Genomic DNA, 20,031 nt, shown 5'->3' on the forward strand with positions numbered 1-20,031 from the left:
TGTTGATTTAGGTTTGAAAATGACTGTTGATTTAATTCAAGTTTGAAAACAAAATATTGTTTTGATTTGCTTCTTTTCATTCGCTTCATTCAAACATTCTTCATATGATTTCTTTGACTCATGATATAACATAAATATCTCATAAGAAGTTTTGTCTTTTAGTCCTATACCATGTCGTGTAGCCAAAAAATTGAAATAGTCAAACCGAATATATTCGGCACCCAAACGGAATGATTCGGCTGAATACAAATATTGAAAAAGATGCAAAATACCGAATACCAAACGGATATTCGGCGTATCCCTAGTCTACATACATATATAAACACTAACATATCGTAAATTTTTGTTTTAGTAATCTCCTCACAACGCTGACTTGGTTATCGAAAAGCAAGTCGAAAGACTGTATTTTTGTTCTGTTGTGAAAAAAGTATTTTCAATAAATTCATTTTACGCCAGATTTTCCAATTCTACCTATCCCCTCCATGCCCCCTCCCCGGTTGAGGCCCTGAGTTGAAATCTTCTCCACCACGGTTACCGTGTGCAGAACATCCCATCTCGTCCATCCACCCCCGCTCCTCCGGAGCAGTCTTCAACTCAGGTTGGGTTAGGTTAGGTCTAAAGAGAGCTTCCACCGCAACCTGCAAGGGTTTATTGTGGCTCACACCTATTCACACTTGGCCAAATAAACCCAGCTTCTTAACGAAGCCGATTATTAGTTTGTATGGTGAGTGGTTCTTCAGGTCTGATGGTAAGAGTACGGCTCTGCCGAACAGGCACAAAGTATATACTATGCTGTTTCATCATTTTCCAAACAGAGGCGGCACACACTGTCTTCCGACAGTCCAAGTCTCTGCATATGATGATTCAAATGACAGTGACCTGTAAGAAGGCCTGTTAGATATCGTAGTTCATTCCCACTGTAGTCCAACATCTGTTTGGTATCAAGCTTCGAAGGGTGAATAAACGCCTTGGAGTGAGCCAATCCTGGAAGATTCTGCCAGAAGTCCATAACTCTTCTCGCCATCCAGGTGTTCAGTGTGTGTTCGGCAAAGCCCAAAGCAATGCCAATGACAGGTTCTGGTCCAATGAAGCCGCTTGCAGCACCCTCCTTTGCAAGAGAGTCAGCAGCTTCATTGCCTCTCAGGCCAGTATGGCCAGGAATCCAGACCAGAGACAATCTGTTTAGTCTTCCTATCAAGGAGAGTCTTTTTTGGCAGTTTGCTACCAATTTAGACGTTGCTCGGTAGGAGCCAAGAGCTTCCAACGCCGCTTGACTGTCCGAGAATATTTTTATTGACTTGTGAGTGAGGTTGGATTTATCCAATCTCTCCGCACACAATTCAATAGCGTAAATTTCCGCTTGAAATACAGACGCATAAGTTCCTAGGCAGGTAGATATCTCTGTCCTGGGTCTGCGACTAAAAACACCTGCACCAGAACCGGGAGGTGTTTTTGATCCATCTGTGAACCAACAACTATCTGCTCTATTTCCTTCCCTCGGAGGATCCAGTCCTCTTTACTCGGGAATAGTACTTTATAAGGCAGTTGGAGGCATAAAGTCAGAGGTCATTTCCAGAATGCTATGACTTCCAGTGTCAACCAACAGTCTGTTGCACTCTGCATTGAATTGATTTGTGCAATTGACAAAGTGCACAAGTCTATATGCAGTCCATCTAGCCTCTCTCTCCAGAAAAATTTGGAGAGGAGGTAGATCTAGAAGGATCTTCATGGCCGCTGACGGTGTGGTACTGATGACACTACTGATAGCCAGACAAGCCTGTCTCTGTAAGCCAGAGAGCTTCGCTGGGGCCGTTTTCTGTGAAGTTTTCGGGCACCAGGCAATTGCACCATAAGTGATCATTGGTCTAACAATCATCATATAAATCCGGTGGATTTGTTTGGGACCTAAACCCCGAGTTTTACCACAAATCCTTCAATATATCCATAGAGACAGTCTGGCTTTGTGTAAAACTTTTTCCAAGTGAGCGTTCCAGGTGAGTTTTTTATCAAGGATAGTGTAAAGATATTTCACCTCACCATTGAGGAAAGGTGGCGTTAGATCGTCCAATTTTCTCCTCTTGGTGAAGGGGATTAACGCAGTTTTGCTGGGGTTGACAGACATCTGCTCCCTCAGGCACCAATTGTGTACAACGTCCAACGTGCTTTGGAGAATATTACAAGCTACCCTTCCCGACGTGGACCTTGCCTGTCTTCAACTTACTGATGGACACTTCAGCAAGATTGACATCTGACCTCTTTTAGTCGAAAGTCAGCCTTTAGGTGCTTTTGCTTTCTAATCTGTTATTTGCTTTTATCATGGCTTTCCTAACTGAATTTTTGCATTGGGTTCCCAAAAACTAACCGGAGACGATTGTATTTTGTCGCGAGCATATTTGTTTCTCAGTGAATCTGAATGAAGATGAATTCGAAATCTGGTTAAGAAATTTTTATACTTACCGAAGCCGCCTAACAGTGACTCTCGGGAGCGGTCTCTGGTTCTGCTTCGTTGACCTATGTTTGTCCCTCTCTTGGAATCTGGGGTCATCCCTGTTCAGTACATTGTATATATCGCTTAACGCTGGATTGTCGTGCGCTCGAATTCTTTCAAACGTGTCCTCTGCGTGTTTTCTCATGTAGTCTACGAAGTGTATGTTCAGGTCTAGATCCCGGAATATGTACCTATTCGGTACATATCTTGGAGCGTTTATGGCGGCCCTTACGCACGCGTTCATAAGCGACTGATTTGTCTTCTGTATGTAGTTGCGCACTAACCCCAGGCAGTGCAGGCATTCAGGATTATCGGTAATATTACGGTCTTTAGCAGCTTCACTTTCAATCCCATTTTGCTTCTTCGTCACATTATTGACAATAGGTTTTGTCGGGCAGTTCTCTGCCGTACGTGAGAACTGAACGTTAATCTTTTAGTCTGGTTCACATGTACTCGATTTAGCTCTTTTTGGTGACATTTTTCAGCCCCGTCCAAAAATTACGACCAAGGTGTTATTCGATTCGTATTTTTGGCTAGAAAGTTCAAGGAAAGGTCCGAAAACGCGCCGATAAAAATTACAAAAGTTATAAACAATTAAGTGAAAAAAAATGGGGCTTTAGTTTTTTCTCAATATCTCGGAAAATTTTCAAAATTTTGGAAATTTGAAAAAAGATTTGAAAAGATCAATGAATTTGCGTGAAAAAAGTCCCGACTCCCGAAACTGTATCTCGATTATTTATAATTATTACAGAGCCAAAAAAGGGTAGTCTGGCTTCCGCACGCCTTTCGTCACTCTGACATAAAAAAAAATATTATTTAAACATATTAAATGTAAATATTTAGGAATGAAAAAATTCATGTAATGTTGGGATACATCAATAAACAATAATCCGCAGTCAAAAAATTTGTTTCCCAATTTTAACGTTAATTGTAAATTTGTTAATTAATAACTTTTTCTGAAATATAAAAATCCCTATAATTATTAAACTAAAACCCTGGCATTTTTTCCTTCGGTGAAGTTATCCTTAATAGGGAAAAAAATAGATTACCGTTGCCAAAATAAAAAAAATTGTTATTTTCTATGTTTTTATTAACAATTGAAAATTATAATTTTATAAAAAATACATTTAAATTTATTTTTATTTTTATTGTTTCAATGTCTCATGGGTAAAATCTAATTTTTAATTTTTTACAGCTATTGTTAATAAATTCATTATAAACAAATACATACAATTCTGAATTTTTTTTGCACTATGTTATTGAAAAAAATCATGATTTGAAAAAAATGGTTTCTTAAAAAAATATCTGTTGCTAAAATATGCGTTTGTTAATTATTAACAGTCTTTTTTGCAACTAAATATTAAAATATTAGATCATAAATTCTATTGTTCTTCAAGGTTTTGAAACAACTGTTTTTTCATTCTTTTTTTAATTGTTTATTTACAAAAATTTTTGTTATAAACAATTTTTTTTCAATACTTTGTTTTACAATAAAAGTAACTATGTGTTTTTTTTATTTATTCTATTTTTTATCAAACTTTCAATATTGTGATATCTTGATACTACTTGTCTTTTTCATTCGCTCCTTCGCTTTTATAATTATATAACTTTAACTTAACTTTATAATAACTTTTAAACTATTGCAGTTATGACAAATATGCTTCAAGTCTTTTTTGTTCATTATGAATGTATTAACAATTTAAGCCTTTTACTAAAGTTGTAGTCCTATTATTTATTTAATTATTGATCGTTATTTATTAAAAAAAGAAAAATTTCAAGGTTTTAGGGAATTTACTAAATCAAAAACATTCTGAAAGTTATTTTTAAAATTTATTAAATCATAATATTATAATTTTATTATTTTTCCTACTGGAAAATCTTGATAATCATTGGTCGTCTTCATTTCCATCGGGATTACTATCGATAGCATTTAATCGACCGATCATATCAGTATCATCATTGTCATCATCAAGTGATGGCCTTGTACTGTTAGAACATATTTCACCTTTACAATTTTTGCATAAAGATGAATAAAGAATCCCAGCTTTTTTACATCTACATCGATTATTATACTTTTTTATGCAGGCACAATTAACTAGCTTAAGTGAGTCGTCAGGCGCCAGTTTTTCCGTTGTTTTTATCGGCAGGAACATTGTTCCAGATTTGAACCAACCCCAATCTTCTGTTTATAACATTTTTTTTTTAAATAAACAATTAAAAAAAAAGTTTTTTCAAAACCGTAAAGAACAATAGAATTTATGATTAAAAAAAACGGTTCCTTCTTTTTAATATTTAGTTGCAAAAAACGATTGTTGATTAACAAACGCATTTTTTAGCAACAAAGAAATTTTTTTAAGAAACCATTTTTTTCTAAAAATCATGATTTTTTTCCATTAACATAATGCAAAAAAAAAATCGAATTGCTTATAAACAATGCATTTGTTTATAATAAATGTATTAACAATAGCTGTCAAAAATTTAAAAAAAATATTATTAATTAGTTTTTAGTCATGAGACATTGAAACAATGGAAAATTAGAAAAAAAAATTTGTAATGTATTTTTTATAAAATTATAATTTTCAATTGTCAATAAAAAAATAGAAAATAACAATTTTTTTATTTTGGTAACGGTAATCTATTTTTTTTGCCTATTAAGGATAACTTCACCAAAGGAAAAAAATGCCAGGGTTTTAGTTTATTAATTATAGGGATTTTTATATCAACTTTCAATTCAGAAAAAGTTATTAATTAGCAAATTTATAATTAACGTTGAAATTGGAATAGAAATTTTTTGACTGCGGATTACTGTTTATTGATGTATCCCAACATTACATGAATTTTTTTCATTCCTTAATATTTACATTTAATATGTTCAAATATTTTTTTTTGTTTTTATGTGACGAAAGGCGCGCGGAAGCCGGACTACCCGCTTTTTGCTCTATTTTCAGGGCTCTGTAATAATTATAAATAATCGAAATATAGTTTCGGGAGTCGCGACTTTTTTTACGCAAATTCATTGATCTCAATCTTTTTTCAAATTTACAAAATTTTTAAAATTTTCAGAGATATTATGAAAAAACTAAAGCCCCATTTTTTTTCACTTAATTGTTTATAACTTTTGTAATTTTTATCGGCGCGTTTTCGGACCTTTCCTTAAACTTTCTAGGCAAAAATACGAATCGAATGACACCTTGATCGTAATTTTTGGACAGGGCTGAAAATGTTACAAAAAAAAGTACATGTGAACTAGACTATTTTGTATAGGTTGACCTCCAGATATCTAGCTTCGTTGGTCCACGGAATCTCTTGTCCGTTGAAGGTGACGTTTTCTTCCGGGTGTACCATCCTCTGGATGAACAATATTGGCTGACTCTTGTCAGGGTTTATACTGATTTTCCACAGGTTGGCCTATTCCTCTAATCTATCTGCCTGTTGCTGCAAGTATCTAGTGACGTACGGTCGGCTTGTTGATCTCGCCAGCAGAGCTGTGTCGTCCGCGTAGAGTACCAACTTGTTGAAGTTGTTCTCCGGCTTGGGCTCGTCTGCTGTGTATACCCTGAGGAGGTGTGGCGAAAGCACTGCACCTTGTGGGACACCTGCTATCAGGTATGGTTGAGAGTTTTTGACCTACTCTGCAGCGGCATCGCCTGTCAACTGGAAAAGACTCGATTCGATTAATATTACGATTGGTTTCGAGTAGAGTTGCTCAATTTGTCCAGAAGTCCGTCATTCTACCTATCGAGATTTTTGTTATTTTATTTTGAATATTGTCAGATACATCAGATACGTAAACCTATTGCGAAAAACATATGAAATTTCATGGATACCATGTGAAATTATTTTTGTTGATTCAAATAATAAATTTATCATTATAGCAATTCATTGTGCGTATTTGTGAGTTATTTAGTACAACTTCAAAGTTAATTGCATAAAATAACACAAAAAAGTTATAGCTTCGAACGAGCATTCTGTAACTTTTCATGGCCTCGAATGTAAACATACGAATATATTATTAACTTATTTATGAAATTTCACAGCAAAAAATGCTTTATTCTTGTTTGCACTATTATTAATATACACTGAAACATTTTGATTTCGAAACCGGACGTTGAGTGCCTTTCCAAAGGATGTGAATTCTACTAATAGTGAATAACGACTAATACGTTTCGATTTATCTTACCATGAGTTTACCATACTTCAGTCGTCACTTGGCGATTCAAGTGCTCATTCCCTTGGTTTCTACTTCCATGCTAATTCCAATGATGTACCTATAGCAGGTCGAAACAGTTCTGTCTGGTGTTGGATACAAAAATATCCACTCTTCTAATCGTTTTATTCTGATGAAAATTAGATCATTATGAACAAAAATGGTTATGAGGAAGTGATTATGAATGGTATTGTTGTATTCCAAAAATGTATCGAAGAAAATAGTGAAAATATTCTTACAAATATTGAATACAGTAAATTGTGACCAACAACTTGAAATAACTACTGCCACAGGACTGAACACCAGATAATTATTGAAAGATTGCAATTGTTTTTCAAAATACGCTATTGATTCAAAAATATCAAATCGGAAAGCATTAGAAAATGTTAGGAAGGTTGTGGACTACCAGAAAACTCTTTTATTCTTTTCAAAATTTCGAGTTGAGCATTTATATGTAAAACTAATCAAAACTAATCTCTAATATTTCAGAATGATGTATCACTGTGCATAAACAAAACCTTTCCTACTGATGTTTTTTTTTAACGAAAGCACCTGAACTTTGTCTGGTTTTGAGTACTTGCTGATTCATTCGAGAAAGTACAGAGTCCATGTCGATAAAGAAGTGCGTATCCCATGACAATTACAGTCTAGGAAAACCTCTTGAATATTTAATAAGTGAGAAATTGAAAATATAAAATTGTCCCATCCATCATTTATTGAATTTTTATTATCGAGTTATGATTCGGAGATATAAGGTGAATTAATGTGGGAAAAAGTGGCATATCAGATGATTCATTACAAGTCATTACTATAATTGTATGGATAATCATAGCAGTCACATTTTATTGTTACTTAAATTATGACAAAATACATGATAATGTGATATCGAGCATAAGGCAAATAACCACCGAAACAATAAACTTTTTTCTATTCTTGGTAGATAATGTCGTAGATAGATAAAGATGGAGTGAAGGTTTCAAAGAGCATTGCAGATTTCATACTAACAATGCGATTCTATAAAAATGATTTTCAATGTAAAGTGCCAATCACGAAAATGGTCCAAAAAAAGTTGAATGACAAAAAAACTGAAGAGAGAAAGAAGTTGTGAGTAACAAATTATCGAAAGAAACGTAACTGACGAGAATTGTAAGAAAGGAAGAAAATATTACACAAGTAAACTGCGGAATTCGGAAACTGAATATAACGGAAGTAAAATAAAAATATCTGAGAACCGAAAAATGCCACTTGAAGAAACGAAAAAAACTATCTTGGGGTTTATGGTGTCCTAATAACCAGGAACTGTGACTGAGTTTGTTACCAACTTTGTTAAACCTAAGATTCTGACGGATAGATTTAACATTTCAAACGGGGAGAATAGGTCAATCAAGAAGAAGAAGAACTCAAGTACAATAACTATATAGTAGGAAGAAGATCGTGTAAGGACAGTCTATTTCCGAACGCGTAACAAACATCACTTAACTTGTATAGTAGGGAGCGGATCGAGTAAGGTCGGTCGACTTCCGAACACTTAACAGAAATCACAAGTAGATGACAAATGAGACTTTGTCGAAACGTCGTGAGATCAGTCCCATTTGGGATAATAAATAATAATAATAAATAATAACAGAACACTGATGATCAATACCCGGAAATCAGTTCACACATATATATATATATATATATATATATATATATATATATATATATATATATATATATATATATATATATATATATATATATATATATATATATATATATATATATATAATGTCAGAGGTCATTCCCAGAATGCTGTGATTTCCAGTGTCAGCCAGCGGTCTAGTGTACTCTGCATTAAATTGCTTTGTGCAATTGGCGATGTGCACAAGTCTATATGCAGTCCATCTAGCCTCTTTCTCCAGGAAAATGTGGAGAGGAGGTAGTCCTCCATGGCCGCTGACGGTGTGGTACTGATGGCACGACAGATAGCCAGACAAGCTTGTCTGTAAGCCAGGGAGCTTCGCCTGAGCCGTTTTCTGTAAAGCCTTGGACCACCAGGCAAGTGCTCCATGTTTTACCACAAAACCTTCGACATGTCCATACGGACAGTCTGGATTTGTGTAAAACTTTCTCCAAATGACAGTTCTAGTTTAGTACAATGCCAAGATATTTCACATCCGTTTCAAATGGAATGATCTCACCATTTTATTGTTACTTAAATTATGACAAAATACATGATAATGTGATATCGAGCATAAGGCAAATAACCACCGAAACAATAAACTTTTTTCTATTCTTGGTAGATAATGTCGTAGATAGATAAAGATGGAGTGAAGGTTTCAAAGAGCATTGCAGATTTCATACTAACAATGCGATTCTATAAAAATGATTTTCAATGTAAAGTGCCAATCACGAAAATGGTCCAAAAAAAGTTGAATGACAAAAAAACTGAAGAGAGAAAGAAGTTGTGAGTAACAAATTATCGAAAGAAACGTAACTGACGAGAATTGTAAGAAAGGAAGAAAATATTACACAAGTAAACTGCGGAATTCGGAAACTGAATATAACGGAAGTAAAATAAAAATATCTGAGAACCGAAAAATGCCACTTGAAGAAACGAAAAAAACTATCTTGGGGTTTATGGTGTCCTAATAACCAGGAACTGTGACTGAGTTTGTTACCAACTTTGTTAAACCTAAGATTCTGACGGATAGATTTAACATTTCAAACGGGGAGAATAGGTCAATCAAGAAGAAGAAGAACTCAAGTACAATAACTATATAGTAGGAAGAAGATCGTGTAAGGACAGTCTATTTCCGAACGCGTAACAAACATCACTTAACTTGTATAGTAGGGAGCGGATCGAGTAAGGTCGGTCGACTTCCGAACACTTAACAGAAATCACAAGTAGATGACAAATGAGACTTTGTCGAAACGTCGTGAGATCAGTCCCATTTGGGATAATAAATAATAATAATAAATAATAACAGAACACTGATGATCAATACCCGGAAATCAGTTCACACATATATATATATATATATATATATATATATATATATATATATATATATATATATATATATATAATGTCAGAGGTCATTCCCAGAATGCTGTGATTTCCAGTGTCAGCCAGCGGTCTAGTGTACTCTGCATTAAATTGCTTTGTGCAATTGGCGATGTGCACAAGTCTATATGCAGTCCATCTAGCCTCTTTCTCCAGGAAAATGTGGAGAGGAGGTAGTCCTCCATGGCCGCTGACGGTGTGGTACTGATGGCACGACAGATAGCCAGACAAGCTTGTCTGTAAGCCAGGGAGCTTCGCCTGAGCCGTTTTCTGTAAAGCCTTGGACCACCAGGCAAGTGCTCCATGTTTTACCACAAAACCTTCGACATGTCCATACGGACAGTCTGGATTTGTGTAAAACTTTCTCCAAATGACAGTTCTAGTTTAGTACAATGCCAAGATATTTCACATCCGTTTCAAATGGAATGATCTCACCATTGAGGAAAAGTGGCGTTATATCGTCCAATGTTCTCCTTCTGGTGAAGAGCATCATCACAGTTTTGCTGGGGTTGGCAGACATCTTCTCCCTTTGGCACCAACTGTGAACCATGTCCATCGTGCTTTAGAGGATATTACACCACACCAAGATGACAAGATCGTCTGCAATCTGCATAAGCTTGCAGATGTACTTCTCTTCTAAGAAGGACATGAAGCAGACTATCCATCAGTCGTAGTTGCTGTCCAGCATGGCATTGATCCATCCGGTTATGGTCGTTTCTATGCCTTTTCCAGCCATGGATGATCGTATAGATTTACGTAGTGCATTGTCAAATGATCCTTCAATATCGAGGAATACAGCAACCGCAATCTCCTTTTTCTCAAGAAATTTTCTCTACAAGGCTGCTTAATGATAAATCTGTCGATTTGCCGGTTTGATATGCATACTAGAGATAATTTAGGGGGATACATATAAAGCAGCCTTCCTGTTGTGTCCGTCTAGTATCCTCTCAAGTCCTTTCAACCGATTTGGGGCGTGAGTCTTTCTGACCCTCTATAGATGTATATACGCTAAACTAGCTCTATACAAGTTTAAGAGAATGAGTAAAATAATTTCCAGTTCGTTTTGAAGACGACCTGGAAATACGCCATCCTCTTCGGGAGAAGCTGAAACGACTTGATAACCCATTCACCTGCCGGTGCTGTGACAACCTCTTTTGGGAGTATGGCGCCATCAAAGAGGGGAGGTCTGTTGTTATCAAGAGCAGCGGCGGTTCGTCAGAGGAGGCAAGGGAGGCTTAGCCTCCCCATAAAATTTGAGGCTATTCATCGCAATACTAAAAGATTATTGACAAATAATTATGATTATTTTTTCTAAAAATGCTTGGGTATCATTACTTTATCATTGATTTTTAATATAAATACATAATATGCCCGAAAAACACTAGCATTCACTACGTAGTACGTACTACACAGTATCCTGCATCAACAAACGTCAAACGCACCGCCCATGAACGAATAAACCATCAAACCGAAGTAATAGATGCCATACGTTGCAAGGGAGCCAAGCCTCAGACCACTTTAAAAAACACTAGCTCCGCTAAACCGAACCAACCAGCAACATACGTCCCTATTTGTAATTTCGGTTGCAGAAATTATAGCGTTAGAGAAGGCTAGCCTCCAGTTGATCTCCGTTAGTGTACGACTGCGTTTGTTTTTTATTTAATTATTCAGACGGGATGCCGTGACGGACCGAGACTGAAAAATATTTCGGTAAATCGTTTTAGTGTTTCTTGATAATATTTGTTATTTGTGTATAAAACTATATTGTATTATGTATAAACTATATTGTATTATAGCAGTGCTTTTTGGTAATATTATGTGTTTTCTTTCAATTTCCAGGTGTTTTCAGGTTTTCACTTTTCGGTAAGGTTTTTTTCCATTTATTATGGATAAGTTGGACGAAATTATAAAATATGACAATAAAGTCGATTGGTTGCAGACAAATAATGTAAAGTCTTTATCTTATGATAATAAATTTTACATTATTAAAACTCTGGGAAGGCATCAACCAAATTTGATCTCAATTAAAGCATCAGATAATCGACAAAATCGAGGATTTAATATTAGTTGGTACGATAAATGCGATTGGTTAACCGGCTACATTAAACGAGAAAAACTTTTTTGTTGGCCCTGTGTTTTATTTTCCGTACAAACCGAATACCAAACGTGATCTAAAATAGGATACTCCGATTTAAAAAATTTACCTCGTTCTACAGAAAGACATTTTAAATCTAAGGAGCATATATTTTTGTCTTGTAAATTAAAATTGTTTAGCAAACAAAATATAGCAACATCTTTAGAAACAGCTCAAAAAGAGGCCATAATTTCTTTTAATAATCAGGTTAGGGAAAATCGGTCGAATTTAAAAAGACTTATCGATATTACGATTTATTTGGGTTCTCAAGAATCGCGGACACGATGAAACCGAAGATTCGATCAATCGCGGCAATTACAAGGAACTTTTAATGTTATGGGGCAAATATGATTCACAATTTGGCACTTTTCTAAACGGTAGCGTTTTTTCGGGCACCTCAAAAACCATCCAAAATGAGCTTATAGACAGTGTGGCATATATTATTGAGAAAAATATAAGTAAGGAGATTGAAAGTGTTTCTTTTTTTGCATGAGAAATTGATGAAGCTACCGATATTGTACAGGTATCACAACTTTCAATCGTTTTTAGATATGTCAAAGATGGTAATGTGGTAGAACGTTTTATGGGTTTTCATGATGTTTCATCTGGGCGCACAGCTGACCATCTGTTTAATTTTCATTTCGTACGTATGACACCTATAATTTTAGGCAAAAGTTAATTGCGCAAACCTATGATGGGTCTGCGGTCATGGTCGGCCATTTAAATGGTTCACAAACTAAAATAAAGTCCATAGCTCCTCATGCTATTTTTACGCATTTTCATGCCCATGCCCTAAATTTAGTATTAAGCAAAGCGTGCAACAACATAAAATATTGCCGCGTATTTTTTTCAAGTTTGTTTGAATTTTCGGCATTGTTTTCAAAATCCACCAAAAGAAGCTATGTTTTAAATGAAATATGTGGTAGTCGAATGCCAACTTTTGCCGCTACGCGTTGGAATTCTACATCTAGAGTAGTAATTTCAGTGCATTCAAACAAAGACAAATTGATTGGTGTCTTTGATTTTATCCTAAACAGTAACGATTTTAAAACCGACGACCAAAGTCTTAGGGGGGCGAGAGGTTTCAAATATATTTTAAATGATCACAAGTTTTGTTTCTTGTTAGAAATATTTAAATTAATATTTGAACATACCGATGTTGTTTTTTCTATTCTTCAAAATAAATTAACAGATATTAATTACACAAAACAACGGTTAAACAATTTAACAGAAATTTTGATGAATTTTAGAAATAACGATACTTACATTTTTTAATAATATTTTCGAATCAATTGATTTAACTCTCAATTTGAGACAAAATTATAAACAGATTTATAATGAAATATTGGACACCTTTGATTTGTTGTTGTTTGAAAAGATTTCGTCCTATACCAAAGATTTTCCCCAAAAATTTCAACGACTTAATAGCTCAAATGTTTCAAAATTGCAAGTCTCCTTCAGATTTATTAAATTTAATTTCTGTGTTTGAAAATGAAAAATTAAAAATGATTTGTATTAAATAACTCAAAGGCAACCCTTTTTCCTTGTTTTTGTTTTTTTAATGGTCAGTTTTATACGTATAATTTTCGGCAATATACAATTTTTGTTTGCATTTATGCAAATATTACGTATTTTGCTTTAAATAGGTGTGGTTCCCCAAAAAATGTTCGCGCCTCCGGCGGGTTTCTGTATGTATAGTGTATATCATCTTTATGACCCTGTTCTCCAATGCACGAGTCGTCACTGATCAAGAGTGTGACTTCCAGGAAAGTGGTTTTCTATCAAAAGCTCTAACATATAAGAAGGGAATCTTAGTTGTTAATCTAGGTATTGAAGTTAGAATTCTTAATGATTAAAACCGTTGATAATTCTAGATTCTCATAGATTCACAAGTGTAATTCTAAGCAATCGGCAAACCTTCTTGCATTTGCATACATAGCCTGAAATAGTATTTATGACAGTGTCATAACAATTTACATCTACCTACCTCCGCTACGCGTCGGGCAGTAAACTTCATTCTCGGGAGGAAAAGTAACACTTTCCTCCCTTGTTATACAAATAGCTATTTTTTTTAAATAAGCTTAAAACAATAACGAACGAAAAATACCAGTATTATTGTGAAAAAAAAAGCAGGCACCTGTCGCTTCTTTTACAATAATACTAGTATTTTTCGTTCGTTATTGTTTCAAGGTTAATTAAAAAAAATATTTTTCAGTTCGATATTCTTTAAAGCGTGTTTTTTAAACTATATTTATTTACCACTTGTATTTGTAACTAACGTAAGTTTAGCCTTTATAGGACGTTCCGTCCTACAAGGTTGAATGGTAGTTTGGATATGAAGAATTCTTCATAACTCATTGAAAAAAGATAAAAGTACAAGTAAGGAGTTAACATTCAATGAGATAAAGAAATTAGAATATATTTTGATTGGGATAGCACAGAAAGAGTTTCAACGACACAGTTCAGAATATACATGCATTAATAGATGAAGATGGAATTATGAGGATAAAAACACGACTGATATTATAAATGGATTCTCCATTAAATTATTCATTGATTAAATGGTCACTGGAGTTCAAACATTACTGTGCATTATAAGGGAGAAATCTTGGATTCTAAGAGGAAGAAGAGCTTATATAAGTTATATCCCGGTGTACAATTCGCAAAAGGTGAACACTACCAAAAGAAAGAATCAACACGTCAAATGCTCTCGAAGTTTCTGGTATAGATTTTGCTGGACCGCTAATTCTCAAAAGTGGTGAGAAGGTATGGATAGTCTTATACGCATGTGAAGTGTACAGGACCATACACATAGAATCAGTCACCTCATTGTCTGCAGAAACTTTCATTCTAGATCTAAGGAGATTTGTAGCGACATGGGGAGAGTATCAATAATTTATACAGATAATGGCACAAACATGGTTGGGACTAATAACTTACTGAGAAATATTGTAATGGTGTGATCATTTTTAGAAAGAATTCAGGTAAAACTACAGTAAGTAAATTTTTAAGAAATCGTGAAGGCTATCATAAACAGCTCGAATAATTTCAGCATGGTCCTGCTGCTGGATGAGCGAGAATAACCTTGGTGAGATATCTTGCATAAATATCTGTCGAATATAATTCAATATCGGGGTAGAAGAATAGAACGAAGAATGTGTCCGGAGGAGTAAAAATATGGAGTTTCTCTTCCAATTTCTAGCTTTGTAAACAACCGAATTGTTCATTTCTGTTGCTTACAGTATACAGGGTGTTTCAAATTCGATCCTCCCCATTGGGATCTCGAAAACTATGATAGATACGAAGATGGTTAAATTGGGGCAAAGTTGTTCATTTACATGATTAACAATATGCCGCTGAGAATGTTCTGAAATAACGAGTACATACGGAGATATCGGGAAAAACAGAAATTTCGGAAAATGGTTTTTATTTTTTTCTGGCTTTATTTTTCGAAGGATTTGAAAATAAATTGCACTTCCACCTTGCCACTTTTTCCCTACTACATAATGGTCTTTATAAATTTGCTATAAGACGTTTCGTCTTCCGGCCATCATCATCAACTTTATTTTTTCTCATAGCCACTACATTGGATTCTTTCTGTTCTGAATAGAACCATATTTCACCTTTTCAATGATGTATCATAAGTGAACATTTTTGGGACAGAAAGTTTTTAACTTTTTACTACTCCATCTTGATACAAAAAAAAGAAGGATGAGGGAGTCTTCCAAAGAAAGGAAGGAAAAAACTCTATACATGGATGTGTAGATCATGCAAAGAAGTAACTTTCAGACACGAACTGAAAGAAAGTCCTCCTGAAACAGCTACTTTCATATAAACATTTAATTATACGAATGAAAAAATTCTTTCGAAACAAATACTTCTATATGAACACTGAATTATACAGAAGATACTTTTCTCTACTCAGTTTGTATTTCAAACATTTGTTGTGGAATAAAAATCAGATATCATTCACATGAGTTCTACTTTAAATGGATGGTAACAAATTGCACTTACATAGAACACTGCCATCCTCACAGGTATACACCGAAGTTTCGCCTTAAGACACTTGCCCTAAGGCTCTTCAGTACCAAATTGGATAACATTATAGAAAATACACACAATTCATTAATAAATTACGATTTTGAATGTCACGGAATGAGCTTGATCTGCTTATGTCATCGATGACATCGTAATGACATTCATTCACCTATTTGATTTAATCCCAGTCAAGAGGAATCTTATTTGAATTGAAGGGGTTATATTTTTTAGGAGTGATTATATAACCCCTTCAATTCTTAACATTTTCTTTTTTCGGAAAATTGGAGATATTGAAAACAATTAATTCTTATCATAATAGACTTTGACTTTTATGTTTCTAAATTTGACTTTCAATTTGTTACACTTAATGACATTTTGTTATTGTACAAGTCATTGAATTTTTGGCGATAAATGGCTTTCACTAATGAAGAAAAGAGATATGATACAAATTTATTACAAATAAGATAGAAACAGTGTTAGGACATTGGAAATGTATTCTAACTTGTATCCCGAAAGACGACAACCACATCGAACTATGTTCAAGTTATTGGATCAAAATCTCACCGAATTTGTTTCACTTGAAAAGCCGAGGAAAAAATACGGAGACAGAATCAACAATCGAAATTTGATGAATGAGGTGTGTATGAGGTAAATTAGACATTGTGTCGTTTTCAATGAAAATAGAACTTTGAACAAATAACAATAATCAACTGAAATGTAAAGACAAACGTAAATCACAGCAAATACTCAAAATGCTGGCCTTGTTCATGATAACACAACTAAGCTCTCCTCTTCAATCTTCCGAACTCTCTAACAATGCTATGTTTGATATTTCTTCTGACCATAAACTCTATTTTTCAGTGTATCCATAACACTTGAGTCTGGAGACCTTGCTGGCTACCTCACTGGACCATGATTCTCTATCCATTTATCATCAATCGTTTCAGTCAGGTAATTAGATACTCGTCAGGTAGTGTGCGGTGGAGCACCATCATGTTGAAACCAGGCGTTGATATAGTTAGCCAAAGATAGATCATCCAAATAGTCTTCGAAAATCGAAATTAAAAACTGGTGATAGGTTTCTTCATTCAGAATTCCGTCAAATAAATGAGGACCCAAAATTCTATCTTTGTAAATTCCTGCCCACACGTTAATACTAAATCGTACTTGAGGTCGAATTTCTCGGAACTGCCTGGGGTTGTTTATGCTCAAAATGTGTTCGTTATTTCAGTTGAATATCCCACAATTCGTAAAAGTGCTTTCATCTGTCCAAATTACATTTTTTAAGTAAACAGAAATATCAGGTCTTCTTATTTGCCAATTAAAAAATTCTAATCGCCTTTCGGGATCACCTGAATGCAATTTTTGAGATATGTGTATTTTGTAACATTTTAAACCGCTTTTTTGAGATGTCTCCAAGCACTTGATGACAAATATTAATTTCGGAGGAAATTTGACGTGTAGATTTCCCCGAGTTCATGTTATCTGCAAATTATTAATTTTTATTGAAAACGATACAATGTCTGACTTACCTCATATAAACCTCATGTATTAAATTTTCTTTTCCTGGTCCATTATGTCTTCGTATTTTTTCCTCGGCTTCTCAAATGACCCAAACTCGGTGAGATTTGTATCCAATAACTTGAACATAGTTCGATGTGGTTGTCGTCTTTCGGGATACAAGTTTAAATACATTTCCGATGTCCTAACACTGTTTCTATCGTATTTGCAATAAATTTGTTACATATCTCTTTTTTCTTCATTCGTGTATGGAACGCCGTTTTACTTTTTATTGTCACAAATATTTATTCCTCAATTTATTCAACTAACAATTTATTTGTTTGAAATTAATTGATTCATGCATTTGTTCGACACATTGAAAACGATTGTTTGCAAATTTTGTTCTATTTTAAATGACACTTGATTTAAAATGTTACATGAATTAATTTGTTTGAGGAAAAGTTGCGAACAGTTATAATATAGATTCATTGTTTGAAATTTTTGGAAGTAAATGTTTGTCATATATACTTTTTTTGTAACTATCGAATAATTTACTACAATTTCTGTGAAACATGAATAAAATTGTTTGTTGATAATTATAGTTACATGAATTAAAACGATTGTTGATAATTTTAATTCGGCGCTAGCGTCGAACGGATTCTTGCAGAAGATGGATTTTTAAATCTGGCAACATGATAGTCTAGTGATAGTAACACAATATTCCGTCCGACCGCAGTGCCTAATAAAAAATATCAACAATCAATTTAATTCATATATCACCTAAAAGCAACAATCAAAACAATTCATTTTTTCAAAATACCAATAGAAAGTAAAACGGCGTGGCACGCCGTTTTACTTTTTTTTAATATTTCTTTGAAATGATCTGAATTATTTTGTTTGTTGAATTTCAGTGATACATGAATTAAATTGTTTGTTGATAATTTTTATTCGGCGCTGCAGTCGAACGGATTATTACCGTACGACCAATGACATACATATTATATGCAGTTATGTAGTTCCGCAAAAATACGCCCGACGTCAGCGCCGAATAAAAATTATCAACAAACAATTTAATTCATGTATCTATGGAACGCCGTTTTACTTTTTATTTTCACAAATATTCATTCCTCAATTTATTCAACTAACAATTTATTTGTTTGAATTTAATTGACTCATGCATTTGTTCGACACATTAAAAAGGATTGTTCGCAAAATTTGTTCTATTTTAAATGACACTTGATTTAAAATGTTACATGAATAAAATTGTTATTTGAATAAAAAAGAGTAATGAAATAACTTAAAGCTTTTATTGATTCCGAAGAAAAATATTGTTTCAGAGTATTGGAAAATGGAACGCCAATTTATTATATATTATGCTGAAAAATAATCTATATACATTTAGTTCAACTCAGCAATAAACCAACATTTTAATTCAACAATCAATGGAATGTATTATTCGAGTAAATTCAACAAACGTTTCAATTCCGCATATAATTTTGACCTTTCAATAAAATGTTAGTTATTTATATGACTGTTGAATTACAATGAAACTTTAAATTCACTTTCTAAAAGTAAGTTTGGGAATAAAATTTCAATGAATATATTTGAATGACTGTCAAAGTTTTTCCATGAAACATTGTTGGTAATAAAAATAGACTTTCGTTTGTCTGAAAATATAGCAAATTAACTTTCCATACTAAATATTTTTCTATGAATAATAAAGATTGTTATATTTCAATTTTATTGAAAGTGTTCAAGATTTGCAACATTCACTTTAATGCATTCAATTTGAAATTTGGTTACAACTTTTGTGCAAAACATTCTCAAGCAAGTATCATTTTATTTCATCAGTCTTTTTAAAAAGCTAATTTCTGACAAAAAATTAAATTTTTTGATGATTTAAAAAGTTTGTTGTATTTGAAAGATACATTTAAAACGATTGTTGATAATTTTAATTCGGCGCTGGTATCGAGCGGATTCATCAAGAACTTCAATTGTTACATATGGCAACATGCTAGTTCATTTATAGTACGACAACACGCCGTTCAACCGTGGCGCCGAATAAAAATTATCAACAATCAATTTAATTCATGTATCACTGAAATTCAACAAACAAAATAAATCAGCTCATTTCAAATGAATATTAATAAAAAGCAAAACGGCGTGCCACGCCGTTTTACTTTTTATTATTATTCCTTTGGAAAGAATTGAATTAATTTGTTTGTTGCATTTCAGTGATACATGAATTAAATTGTTTGTTGATAATTTTTATTCGGCGCTGACGTCGGACATATTTTTATGGAACTACTCAACTGCACATATGTATGGCGTTGGTCATAGTACGGTAATAATCCGTTCGACCGCAGCGACGAATAAAAATGATCAACAATCAATTTAATTCATGTATCACCTGAATGCAACAGTCAAAACAATTCATTTTTACAAAATAACAATAGAAAGTAAAACGGCGTACCACACCGTTTTACTCTTTATTAATATTCCTTTGAAATGATCTGAATTATTTTGGTTGTTGAATTTCAGTGATATATGAATTAAATTGATAATTTTTATTCGGCGCCACGGTTAAACGGCATTTTGTCGTACTATAAACGAAC

This window comes from Leptinotarsa decemlineata, unplaced genomic scaffold (genome assembly GCF_025532065.1).
Source record: "Leptinotarsa decemlineata unplaced genomic scaffold, Ldec_3_MD MMD2_tig00003335_RagTag_RagTag, whole genome shotgun sequence".
Lineage (NCBI taxonomy): Eukaryota > Metazoa > Arthropoda > Insecta > Coleoptera > Chrysomelidae > Leptinotarsa > Leptinotarsa decemlineata.